This window comes from Macaca mulatta, chromosome 11, assembly GCF_049350105.2.
Source record: "Macaca mulatta isolate MMU2019108-1 chromosome 11, T2T-MMU8v2.0, whole genome shotgun sequence".
NCBI classification, from domain to species: domain Eukaryota; kingdom Metazoa; phylum Chordata; class Mammalia; order Primates; family Cercopithecidae; genus Macaca; species Macaca mulatta.
Window position 1 is genome coordinate 128419444 of NC_133416.1, and position 12978 is coordinate 128432421.

General features: G+C 49.3%; 1 non-coding gene across 1 annotated transcript; it reads right to left on the bottom strand.

Annotated features, from left to right (window-relative positions):
- Positions 1-6943: 6943 nt before the first annotated feature.
- On the bottom strand, positions 6944-7045 carry LOC114671221 (small nucleolar RNA U13). Its single transcript, XR_003721105.2, has one exon. It is a non-coding gene; the product is annotated as a small nucleolar RNA U13 (small nucleolar RNA).
- Between the last annotated feature and the right edge of the window lie 5933 nt (positions 7046-12978).

Below are 12978 nucleotides of genomic sequence, written 5' to 3' on the forward strand. Positions count from 1 at the left end.
ACTGCACACTCAAAGCCCAGAGGCACCAAACCTCTCCCTCCTGAGCCAGCAGACAGTGACAAGGACAAAGCAGGCTTCCATACACATTTCGTTTCTCTTTCTAACTTCATCCCCACTTCCTCAGTCTCTAAAGCAGCAGACCAACCCCAAGCACTGCAGGCACCCTCTTCCATTGGGTCCCTCCTGGGGTTGTTCCAAATCCAAAGTGTCTTCTTCATCCCTGCTTCAACTATGTCTTCTGTTGACAATGGAGTCTCTAAAGACTGTCATAAGTGGGAAGACAACTATTCTAGAGGAAGACTCCTTCATCCCTCCTCCTCCGGCTGAGGTCAAGCTGGATGGCACAAGACCGCTCTGCTCTCTCTCTCGGGCTGTTCAACCCTCCTTTGACTCTGTAGAGTCGAGAGTCTCCAACAAGACACTGCTCACAGGTGCAAACCCTCAGGAGAGAGCACCCCCTTCATCTTCTCACTTCTGCCTTTCCACTGGATCATTAGAGCTCTTTCCTCCAGTCCCATTCACCTGAAATTCCAACTTTGATGCACAGGTTTCTTAGTTAGATGAGTTTCACGAACAGACCCCATGCCAGGCTCAGAGCAGGTTCCCAAGAGTGTGTTCTGTGTGGATGGAAATGTTCTCTGTGCTGTTGCATATGGTGGCCGCTGGTACAAACTCTGTGGGGCACTGGAAATGTGGCCAGTGTGACTGAGGCTTGGAACCTCTCATTTTGTTTTGATTAACTACACTGATGAATGAGTGAGTTATACACAGCACCTCCAGGTTGCGACTCCCATGCTGGATGGTGCAGCTCTAGAGATACAAACATGAGGAAGACATGACTCGCTCCCTGGGTGTCTCCTTGCAGTGGGGTTGGGTGCTCTGATCCCATCATTCATGTGTGGCTTCTGAGGGCCTTTGCAAGGAAACAGGATTTTTTTTAGCACCTGCACAAGGGCCAGGCACCATGAGATATAGGGATGCAATAATGAGGACAGTGTCTCGGCCCAGAGGGAAGCCGTCGGGGAGGGGGTGCACTTGTACACAGAGAAGTGAAATTAACCTTGTCTAGACAGGATCAGAGCAGAGGGACCCCAGGAAAATGGGGTCCTGAAGACCCCAGTGTTTGCAGGAGCCCACCCTCACCACTTTCTGACTTGGGTCAGATCCTGGGAAGACGCCTCGTTCAGTGGGAAGGTCCAACAGGCTGAACAGTGTGAGGAGGGAACTTTTGCCCACTCGAGCTAGAACCAGCCTGGGGGTGTTTTCATGAGACCTTCATGGGGCCTAAGACAGGCTGCCCAGGGCTGAGCGCTGTGATGAGACGAAATGTGGAGGGCACATTCCTACCCTTGCACTGAACATCTGCAGCCACAATGCGGCTCCCCATGAGTGCAAGGATTCAGAGTCTGGGCCTGAGAACTCCAAGACCGTTTCAGAGAAAATCTCAAACCCACATCTTCTGGGCTGTGAAACGGAGGAGCAAGGGTGACTTAGGCTCTGGGATCCGCCTCCATTGCTTTGCTGAGCTCACCCTGAACGGGAGCCAGTGCCCTCGCACCTGCCAGGGAGCTACAGCTCGAGCAGCCATCGTGGCCAGGTGGGGCCACACTGCCTTCAGTTTCAATGCACTTCTGAGCCAGGCAATCTTTGGCTAGTGCCGTCTACAGAAGGGCACTCGACAGGCAACTTCCAAAAGCAGGTGGAAGATGGAAACTCATTTCTGTACAGCCCTAAAAAGGTCAGCCTGGGAAGCTCTCTGTGTCTGGCCTGACCTTGAGTCCATCCCTGCTGAACTATGTCCCCCCAGTCTAGCTCAGAGGACCGGAAACCTGATTCCTACTCTCTGCCTCTCGCCAGCTTCCAGGATGGAAGGACCTGCTTTGTCGCACAGCATGATGAAGACGCCAGTCCCCAACTCCTGTCACAGCTTCAACAGGAAGGAACCCCCATCTCTTGAGAAATGTCAGAGATGTCCATGCAGGGTCACTCCAGCCAGGACCATCCCCCCTGCTCTTTCCCACTTAGAAGGAGCAGGAAAATCACTGGACTCAGAGGATGATGATGTCATGAGTCTCCTGACATTAAAACCCTGGGATCCATCCTCCCCCATCCCCACCCACACCGGGCACGGGGACCCTTGTGACTTCCTTCTATCCCTCTATATCTTCTCCCTCTGCAGGCCCAGTCTGGGGCCCGAGCCCTGCCTTCTCCCGTGGAGTCCACTGAGCAGCTGTCCCTGGATTCCCGGAGCCCTTAGTCTTGTCGTCATTCCTTTTAGCATTGAGTTCCTCACCTTGGGTTTTTTCTCAAGCACCACTGGCAAAACTGCGTTCTAGAGAGTAAGAAATGCCTGGGACAGTCTTGTTATGAGAAGCATGCTTCTGTAGGCAAAAGTGACCCTTTTCAAATGGAGCATTCTCATTGTTTTGTGGGGATAAATATTAAGAGCTCAATTGCAGGCTAATGGATTTCTATGATGATACAAAGCATTTCACATGGGGTTTATGATCCAAACGGTTCCTCCAGCCATAATTTACCTGATTTTACATTTACATTTGCTTAAGCAAGAATCCTGTTTTCTTGCAAAGGCCCTCGGGAGCCATCAGACGCCTATTTCACCCAGGAGGTTTGGCAGGGAATCGGGTGGGGATTCTTCATGGGATCCGCTGACTTGATCTTTCCCGCCTTGCAATGCACAACCTACTGTGTTCTCCTAGGAATAGAGCCACGTCCCTGTCCCGATCCTCAGCCGTTGAAGAAGCCCCTTTGTCATTTTCCATAGTGCGTGTGGCCCCACCACACAGAAGCCGTGGCTGGCAGAGGTGGTGATGGGAGGCAGACTTTCCATATTCTTGGCAACATTATCTGCAGTGTAACTTTAGACTTCAGTTGAGAAGTCTGGAGAGAAATTTCGCCGAGTGCATGGAGGATGCTTTTTTCCCTGATTTCTACCAGAACTGGCTGGGCGGTGGCTGCAGGGTTACTGGGAAATTTCAAAGTGGGGTGGAGCCACAGGACTCCAGTGCAGGGGTCTGCTGGTGTTCCTGGTCCAGGCCTTGCTGACACTGGGGGGCGCTGGAAGGGCCTGTGCAGATGGGAAGCTCCCACTGAAGCCGACATGGGTCCTTGCAAGGAAAATCTGGGAAGGGGGAGTGGCGACCCTGGCATGACCTCAAAGACAGGTGCTGGCAGTGAATGAATATTGCTGAGGGGGATAAGGCCATCTGAAAAAGTTGCCTACTCCATGATTCCAGGCCTATACAATTCTGGGAGAGAAAACTCTAGAGACAGTGAACAGGACAGTTGTTGCCAGGGGCTTCTGGCAATGGGGAGAGAGATTGGCAGGTGAAACATTGGGCATGCAGCTAGTTCGTATGAGTGGTGAATGGCATTCGGAGTTTGTCACAACCCATAGAGGGCACAACACAGTGAACCTCCACGCAAACTCCTGACTTCAGTTCGTAAGAATGTATCGATATTGGTCATTGTTACTGTGGGGGGGGGGGTGCATGGCAGCATATTCAAGCTTATGTACACGGCATTTGAGGTCAGGGCATGGAAAAGTACTGAGGTGCTGTGTGTTACTTATTTGTGCACGAGAATGAAACTCCTTGACCCTGAAAACAGGACAGGGAGCGGAGTGATAGGAAAGGCTGAAAACAGCCTCCTGAGAATGCGGTTCCAGTGCTTTTCCAAGGCCACAGGTGTCTCACGACCAGACCTCAAAAAAGCCATCCAGTGGATGTTTGTGGTTTAACAAGCCTTTTCAATAACTACGTGGGGGGTGGATTCTGGTTGCAGGGGACTCTCTTAGAAGAGCTGCCCTCCGACCCCGCTCAGCTGGAATTGTCTGAGAACTCATTCTTGGCATTCACTGCAAGCTGTAAGCTCTGGAGTTACAAATGGACCACATCACTGGAAAACTGGGTTAAGAAAAGTGTGGACAAAGGATCTGAGACATTTCTGTGATGTCTGTTCCATGTTTATGTTAATTTCAAACCGTTCTACACAATGACTATTTTAGTCAAGGTTGGCAACACTGTTTCAGGAAGAGGCTCATCTGAGCGGATGTTTAATAGGAGGCTAAATGTGTCAATAGAAGATTCAGATGTTGCTTTCCAGTAAAAGAGAATCAATCTTTAAACTGTGAACACATCTTTACTTCTCCAGTTGCAGGAATAGCAATGACTTCATTTTAAATGTGTGTAGATGAACTGCAAGAAGACTAAGGCTTAACAGTGTGAGAGTTCTGTCTTCAATACAGGACACTGAACCCCCTAGAATCTTGATGATTGAATGAACTTTACTGACTTTCCACAGTACTTCAATGGATGGTTTTCTGGGATGAACTCAATTGTCTGGCCAGTTGTGGGTTTTTCTGACCCACTGCGTGGGACCAGCAACAGATGGTGCTGATTCCTTGGTAACCAGAGTCAGATCTTAGAGGCAACAGCCCCCCAAATGTGTGACGATAAAGGCAGCTGTTGACATCTTGTTGGCAGGATTTATGAGAAATTCATGCGAATCGATTCACACTTCAACCTTTTGATTCCCTTGGGATCTTGAGAGATGTGGCTGAGCCCAGAGAAGAGCTCATCTCAGATGATGTTTCACACTCACCTGAGTATGTAACATTAGATCGAGATGTTGCTTTCTATGAACAGTGTCACAAATTTACATAGTGTATGTGTCTTTCTTTTCTAGTCGTAAGACTAGCGATTGACTTAATAATTTAGATTTTTCACAGATGAACTCAAAGAAGACCATAGCATAACAGTGTTAGAGTTCTGTCTTAAATATGGGACACCGAACCAACCAGAATCAGGATGACTGAAGGAGCTGAACTGATTTTCCACAGTATCTTCAACTGATGGTTCTTCCCGCTGCACAGAACGGTGTGGCCAGTTGTGGATTTTTCTGACCCACGGCATGCGGCCAGCAATAAAGTATGCCGACTCCTCAGGACACTCTCCTATCCTGGAGTCAACATTCTCTCAAATTATTACAAGACAGACATCTTGCTGGGAAAGTATCATAGAGAAACTTAGAGTAATTGATCCACAGTTCAAACTTGTGTCCTCCTTTTTTGCTATCTGCACAGGAATCCAACTGAATCTGAGTCCAGCTCTGGGAACCCCCACAGTGTGTGTTGCACTTAGTACTCAGCAGACTGTGTAGGCAAATACCTGCCTTCAGAGATGATATAGAGAGGCAGCAGGTACCAGTGAGCAAGAGCAGAGTGCGTAGAGCCTCACTGGCTGGGTTTCAATCCTGCTGAGGAGCCGTCTACTGGGAGTGCTGTATAGACCGGTCTGTGCCTCAGTTCCCTATTCTGAGATGTTCAAATATTGATATGGTGTCTGTTTGTCTTATAAGGCTAAACGTGACTGAATTCAGGTGAAGCCTTGAGGAGACTGGTGCTTCCTAAGTGCCCTAACGTGTTCAGTCATGAACTGCTTGGAAGAACAAGCCAGACTCTCGGTAGTGGTTGGATACAGACAGGGAACCTGCAAGCCTGTAGGAAAGTGAAATGCAGAAGCTCACTTTATTCTTCACATGTATTGATCCTTTTCCTCTCACAAAACACATCTGAACTGCGCACCCGTGACTCACACCTACATCATCTTGGAAGATGTGGTTGATCCCAGAGAGAACCTCAAATCCTAACACAGCCTCCTTCCTCCAGGTTTTCATCCTTCACCCAAAATATGGCAGTTTCCTCCACCCCAAGCTTGTGTGCAGGACAAGTCCAATGGTGTGACCTCCTCCCCCAGCATCTTAACACTGCCGGCTGCCTTGTGGTGAGCATAACTGGCCAGCTGGCTCCTCCAAGTGCCCAGTGGTCAGCTTGCCTCCCAAGGTGCCACAGGACTCAGGACATTCCAACCAATTGCCACATGATGGCTGTGCCAGGATTGAACTTCCCTTCCACTGAATGCATGGGACAGTGACCCCCACTGTCTGTCTATAATTCCGATAGCAATGTGATCAGGGTGAACTCAGGCCTGCCTAAGGGGCAGTGACTGCACCTGCAGAGTGGGCACCTTCCTGCTCACATCCCCCTCACCAGGACTCAGTTTCCACAAACTCCTCATGCCTCCCTAGGACGTGCAGGGTGGGGGACAGTCCCTCTCTAAATTCTGGAGGGAAAAGCCATTATTTGCATGTTTCAAGCTCATAGTTTTACAGTTCTGTCAACCTTAGGGAGAATTCGTCCTCATCCATTCCCTCCATCTGTAGGGGAAGCATTCTAATCAATTGGACTTTGGTTCTACGTTTGTGGGTCAGGAGTTGTGGTTATGGGCTGCAGTACCATGTTTGGCCAGGATTGGGACTCATAGTATACCTGTGTCTCAGGTGATTGTAGGAAGAGTGCTAAAACGGATGACCCCAGTTGGAACCACAATTGGTATTTAGAAGCAGATGTTCTCTAATTGCAAGGAGAGAGGAGGAAGTGCTGTTATCTGAGGACACAAATGTGGGCAGCCCCAAAACAATGCATATCCAGACAGGTCCTCTAAGAGGGAACTGCCTGGCCACAGCATTTCCATTTCCCATCTTGGAGGACTCTATGGATAAGTCCCTCAAATTGCCAACTGCTAATGTGAACTCTTCCACTCACAGGGTGACAGATGGAACAAAAGGCAACATGCTAATCGGCGCATGGCCTTGGTGACAGGTCACCCAGGGATGATGAAACACACAACACAGCCTGGCTCTGGGTTCCGACTGTTCCGATCCACACATGTGTATTGCTACAGGTACAAGGGTGTGGTTTCTAGCACCTGTTTTGTTTCAAAACAGGATCATTCCCTCCACACTATTATTTTCTATTTATAAAAACAAGTTACAGGAGAAAAAGGACCTGCCCTGTCCTATATAGTTGACAGTGTGGACACACAAAGCGAACATTTGAGAATAAAAAGTTCCTTCTATTTGTTATTGTGACATGGGTAACGTGCTGTTGTAAAAAAAATTTGGAGGCGGCACATCTCACACGTGTCCGTGAAAATTCAATCATCATGCTGGTGAACTACAGAAGGATCTGCCTTTGCATTCTTCATTAGAAAAGCCATGCTTCTGTATCTCTGCTATTACTGAGTCACCAAACATTTGTAGGTGTGCTACTTTAAAAATTTCTTAAGATTGATTAAAAAACACATGGTGGAAATTCACTTTAAGAAATTCAGGCCGGGCACGGTGGCTCACGCCTGTAATCCCAGCACTTTGGGAGACTGAGGCGGGCGGATCATGAGGTCAGGAGATCGAGACCATCCTGGCTAACACGGTGAAACCCCATTTCTACTAATAAAACAAAAAATTAGCCGGGCGTAGTGGCGGGCGCCTGTAGTCCCAGTTACTCAGGACACTGAGGCAGGAGAATGGCGTGAACCCGGGAGGCGGAGTTGCAGTGGGCTGAGATCACGCCACTGCGCTCCAGCCTGGGCGACAGAGCGAGACTCTGCCTCAAAAAAAAAAAAACAAACAAAAAAAAACAAAATTCAGTGTCCCCCACTAAGAAACATTGTGAAACTATACAAATGGTTCTCTTATCACCCATGTATATTACCTTTTGTCTGCATGCTTCTACGTCTATGTACTTAGTTGAGTCTCAGTCTCTTGTGAGTTCATCGAGCAATTTCACATGGATGCAGAGAGTGAGATGATAGATAATGGAGACTCTGAAGGGTGAGGGGGTGGGAGGGAAGGGATGATGGGAAATTGGTTAATAAATTCAATGTTTATTACTCCGGTGATGGATACCCTAAATGTCCTGACTTGACCACTGCACATATCTATGAGTGTATCCATATTCCACATGTATTCCATAAATTTGTACAAAAAATAATAAATCACATTTTATTGATGATAAATAAAATACTGTTTATAAATTATATCATTTGTAATAAATAAAATATTTTATAACAACGCATTTTATGTAAAATAAATTCTTTATAAATTATCATTTGTTTATTTGTATAAATAAATGGCACTCACACAACGTCCATCTTGGGAGGATGATGGACCCTGGCTCCAGGAATATTTCCTCTGAGTCCTGCATTCCCCTCTTGGACCCAAAGCGAGTGGATCCCAGTCTGGAGGAGGAAGAGCTGGTGGACAACCCTGGAGTTCTGTGACCAGTAGAACCCTCGACAGGGTCCCGGGAGGCCGCAGAGTTGAGGTTTCCTCTCTTTGTGCCCAAAGAGAAGCAGGGTTGCTAGCGTCAGAGCCTGGCCTGGACTTGTGCCTAGGGTTTGCCTTGCTTTTGGTGGCCCTGGGCCCCCAAGTTAGAATTACAGGTCTCTGCTTGGGTGACTCTCTAGGAATGTGACTCAAAGGAGGGACAACAGTGCCTCCAAAGAGACAATTGGTCCTGGTCCCTGGGTCACCATGGGGTCCTCGGTCTAGAGGAGCCCCACCTGTTCAGGCGGAAGCTTCCCCCATAGGATGTGTGGTGCTTAGACCTCTCTTCTTCCGGCTGAGCTGCTGACTGACACAAAGTTGGAACTCAGATCTGGGGTCACCAGTCTGCTCCCAGAGCCCATGAGTGCCGCTGAAACTGCCAACCTCAAGGAACTGGGCTTGTGCTGCCCAACGTGGAGCAGGGCTGCTCAGTGTGGGGCCGAACACTGTTCCCAATGCTGGGGGCGTAAGAAGCAGCTACAGAGCCAGAGACAGTGGGGGAACCAGGGTGATGAAGGAGGGACAACAAAGAACATCTGGGTGCTTGCTAGTGGGGGTGACCAAGATGGAATTTGTAGATGATGAACCTCCAAAGCTGAGTGTGTTTTGGGCTGCCCTGGCAGGTGGGCCCTGGAGCAGAGGTTAGGGCTAGAGCTGGAGCTGGGCTACCAGATCTCCAAACTGGAAACAGCAGTCAGAGGTGGGGGCTGCATGCTGCTGTCCATCAAGGACTCCCAGGACAGGCTGAATGGTGCCTGAAGGGTTCCTGGGAAGTTTTATGATTGGGGTGGAGCTGCAAGACCTCAGTGCAGAAGGCTCGTGGTGTCCCTGGTGGAGGCCTTGCTGTCACTGGGGTACGTCTGAAGGGCCTGCGCAGATGGGGAGAAGCTCACACTGGGGCCAACATAAGGCCTTGCAAGGAAAGGCTGGGAAAGGGGAGTGGTGTCCATGGGGGTGACCTCAAAGTCAGGGGCTGGCAGTCAATGTATATTGCTCAGTGAGATAAGTCAGTCTGAAAAAGCTGCCTTCTCCACGACTCTTAGTGCATAATATTCTGAGAAAGAAAACTAGAGAGACAGTAAATAGGACAGTTTTCTCTTAAAAATGGGACACTGATCCAACCAGAATCATGGTAACTGAATGAACTCCACTGACTTTCCACAGTACTTTCCATTGATTGCTTATCTGGATGAACTCGGTTGTGTGGCCAGTTGTGGACTTTTCTGACCCACTGCGTTGGTCCAGCAATAGAATAGACTGTGCTGACGTTTCAGGTACTACTCTCTGATCTTGGAACATTGCTTCCAAATGTATTACAGGAGAGACAACTATTGATATCTTGCTGCCAGAATTCCATAGAGAAATTCTTAGTAATTTAGTTAGAGTTCAAACTTTGGAGCCCCTGTTGAAACAACTCCACAGGAAGCCACCTGAATCTGAGTTGGGCTCTAGGAAGAGCTTGCAGTTCGGGTTGCACTGAAAACCCAGCAGACTGATGTCTGGGAAAATACCTGCCTTTATATGAGGCTTTAGAGAGAGGCAGCATATCCTAAGTGAGCAACAGCACAGCGCCTGGAGCCTCACTAGCTGGGTTCAAATCCCACTGAGGAGCTCTACGTACCTGGCCATGTTGTATAGACCTCTCTATGCCTCAGTGCCTGGTTTTCAGAGGTTCAAAAGTTAATATGGTCTCTGTTATGCTTTAAGGCTAAACATGGTTGAATTCAGGTAAAGTCTTAAATAGACTAGTTCCTTCTAAGTGCACTGAAGTATCCACTCATTAAATGTTCCAAAGAACAAGCCAGACTCTTGGTAGTGGTTGAATGCAGACGAAGAGCTGGCATGGCTTTAGGGAAGTGAAAGACAGAGACTCACTTCGTTCTTTACCTGGGGTGATCCTTTCCCTCTCATGGAACATATCTGGGCTGGGTGCACGTGATTCATACCTGTAACATTTTGGAAGATGTGGTTGATCCCAGAGGACCTCACATCTAACACAGTCTCCTTCAGGTTTCCACACCTGACCCAAAATATGACAGTTTCCTCCAAACCAAGCCTCTGTAAAGGATAAGTTCAATGGTGTGCCCTCCACCACCAGTATCTTTGCACTGGCAAGGGGCTCGTGGTGAGCCTCCATGGCCTGTTGACTACTCCAAGTGCCCAGGGGTCAGCTTCGCTCCCAAGCTCCCTTGGTTCCCTTCCACTGACCAGGCCTGGATGAGCAAGAATGGGAATTATCTAGGGATGTGGGCCTCTGAGTAGTTGCTTCAGTGCAAGAATGAGTGAAGACAGTGACCCCCACTGTCTCACTGACCGTAATTCCGATAGCAATGAGATCAGGGTGAACTTAGTCACTGCCTAAGAAGGGCAGTGAATGCACCTGCACAGAGTGAGCACCTTCCTGCTCATATCCTTCCTCACCAGGACTCAGTTTCTACAAACTCCTCATGCCTCCTAGGCCCTGCAGGGGTGGAGGAAACTTCCTCTCCAAATTCTGGAGGGAAAAGCCATTATTTGCATGTTTCAAGCTCATAGTTTTACAGTTCTGTCATCCTTAAGGAGAATTCGTCCTCATCCATTCTCTCCATCTGTAGGGGAAGCATTCTAATCAACTGGACTTTGGTTCTATGTTTGTAGGTCAGGAGTTGTGGTCACGGGCTGCAGTACCATGTTTGGCCAGGATTGGGACTCATACATAGTGTGTCCGAAATTGCTGGGTTCTTGGTCTCGCTGACTTCAAGAATGAAGTCCCAGACCCTCGCGGTAAGTGTTACAGTTTTTAAAGATGGTGTGTCTAGAGTTTGTTCCTTCTGATGTTCGGACGTGTTCGGAGTTTCTTCCTTCTGGTGGGTCCGTGGTCTCGCTGGTTTCAGGAGTGAAGCCGCAGACCTTCACGGTGAGTGTTACAGCTGTTAAGGCAGCGTGTCTGGAGCTGTTCATTCCTCCCGGTGGGTTCATGGTCTTTGCTGGCCTCAGGAGTGAAGCTGCAGACTTTCGAGGTGTTACAGCTCATAAAAGCAGCATGGACCCAAAGACTTAGCAGCAGCAAGATTTATTGCAAAGAGCGAAAGAACAAAACTTCCACAGAATGGAAGGGGACGGAAGCAGGTTGCTGGTGGCTGGCTCAGGCAGCCTGCTTTTATTCCCTTATCTGGCCCCACCCACATCCTGCTGATTGGTCCATTTTACAGAGAACTGATTGGTTTGTTTTACAAACCTTGAGCTAGACACAGGGTGCTGATTGGTGTATTTGCAATCCCCTAGCTAGACACAGAGTGCTGACTGGTGCATTTACAATCCTTTAGCTAGACACAGAGTGTTAGAAAAGTTCTCCAAGTCCCCACTAGGTTAGCTAGATACAGAGTACTGACTGGTATATTTACAAATCTTGAGCTAGACACAGAGTACTGATTGGTGTATTTACAATCCCTTAGCTAGACATAAAGGTTTTCCAAGTGCCCACTAGACCCAGGAACCCGGTTGGCTTCACCTAGTGGATCTTGCACCAGGGCCGCAGGCGGAGCTGCCCACCAGTCCCTGGCCATACACCCCCCACTCCTCAGCCCTTAGGCGGTTGATGGGACTGGGCGACGCGGAGCAGGGGGTGGCGCTCATCCAGGAGGTTCAGGCCTCCCGGGAGCCCACGGCGGGGGGAGGGGCGGGGGTTCGGCCAGGGTGGGTTTGAGGTCCGGAGCCCTGCCCCGCAGGGAGGCATCTGAGGCCCAGCGAGAATTCGAGTGCAGCACCAGCAGGCCGGCACTGCTGGGAAACCCGGCGGACCCACCCGGCGGACCCTCTGCAGCTGCTGGCCCAGGTGCTAAGCCCTTCACTGCCCGGGGCCACCAGAGAGGGTCTGCTGCTCCATGTGCGGGACCCGCCGAGCCCACCTACCAGGAACACGCGCTAGCCTGCGAGTGCTGCCTGCAGCCCCGGTTCCCGCAGGCACCTCTCCCTCCACACCTCCCTGCAAGCAGAGGGAGTCAGCTTCGGCCTCAGTCAGCCCAGAGAGGGGCTCCCACAGTGCTGTGGCAGGCTGAAGGGCTCCTCAGGCGCCACCAGAGTGGGCGCCAAGGCCAAGAAGGCACTTAGAGCGAGGGCTGCTAGCATGTTGTCACCTCTCAATAGTATACTTGTCTCAGGTGATCGTGGGTCATGGGCTAAAGTACCATGTTTGGCCAGGATTGGGACTCATAGTATACCTGTGTCTCAGGTGATTGTAGGAAGAGTGCTAAAACGGATGACCCCAGTTGGAACCACAATTGGTATTTAGAAGCAGATGTTCTCTAATTGCAAGGAGAGGGGAGGAAGTGCTGTTATCTGAGGACACAAATGTGGGCAGCCCCAAAACAATGCATATCCAGACAGGTCCTCTAAGAGGGAACTGCCTGGCCACAGCATTTCCATTTCCCATCTTGGAGGACTCTATGGATAAGTCCCTCAAATTGTCAACTGCTAATGTGAACTCTTCCACTCACAGGATGACAGATAGAACAAAAGACAACATGCTAATCGGCGCATGGCCTTGGTGACAGGTCACCCAGGGATGATGAAACACACAACACAGCCTGGCTCTGGGTTCCGACTGTTCCGATCCACACATGTGTATTGCTACAGGTACAAGGGTGTGGCTTCTAGCACCTGTTTTGTTTCAAAACAGGATCATTCCCTCCACACTTTTTCTATTTATAAAAACAAGTTATAGGAGAAAAGGGACCTGCCCTGTCCTATATAGTTGACAGTGTGGACACACACAAAGCGAACATTTGAAAATAAAAAGTTCCTTCTATTTGTTAT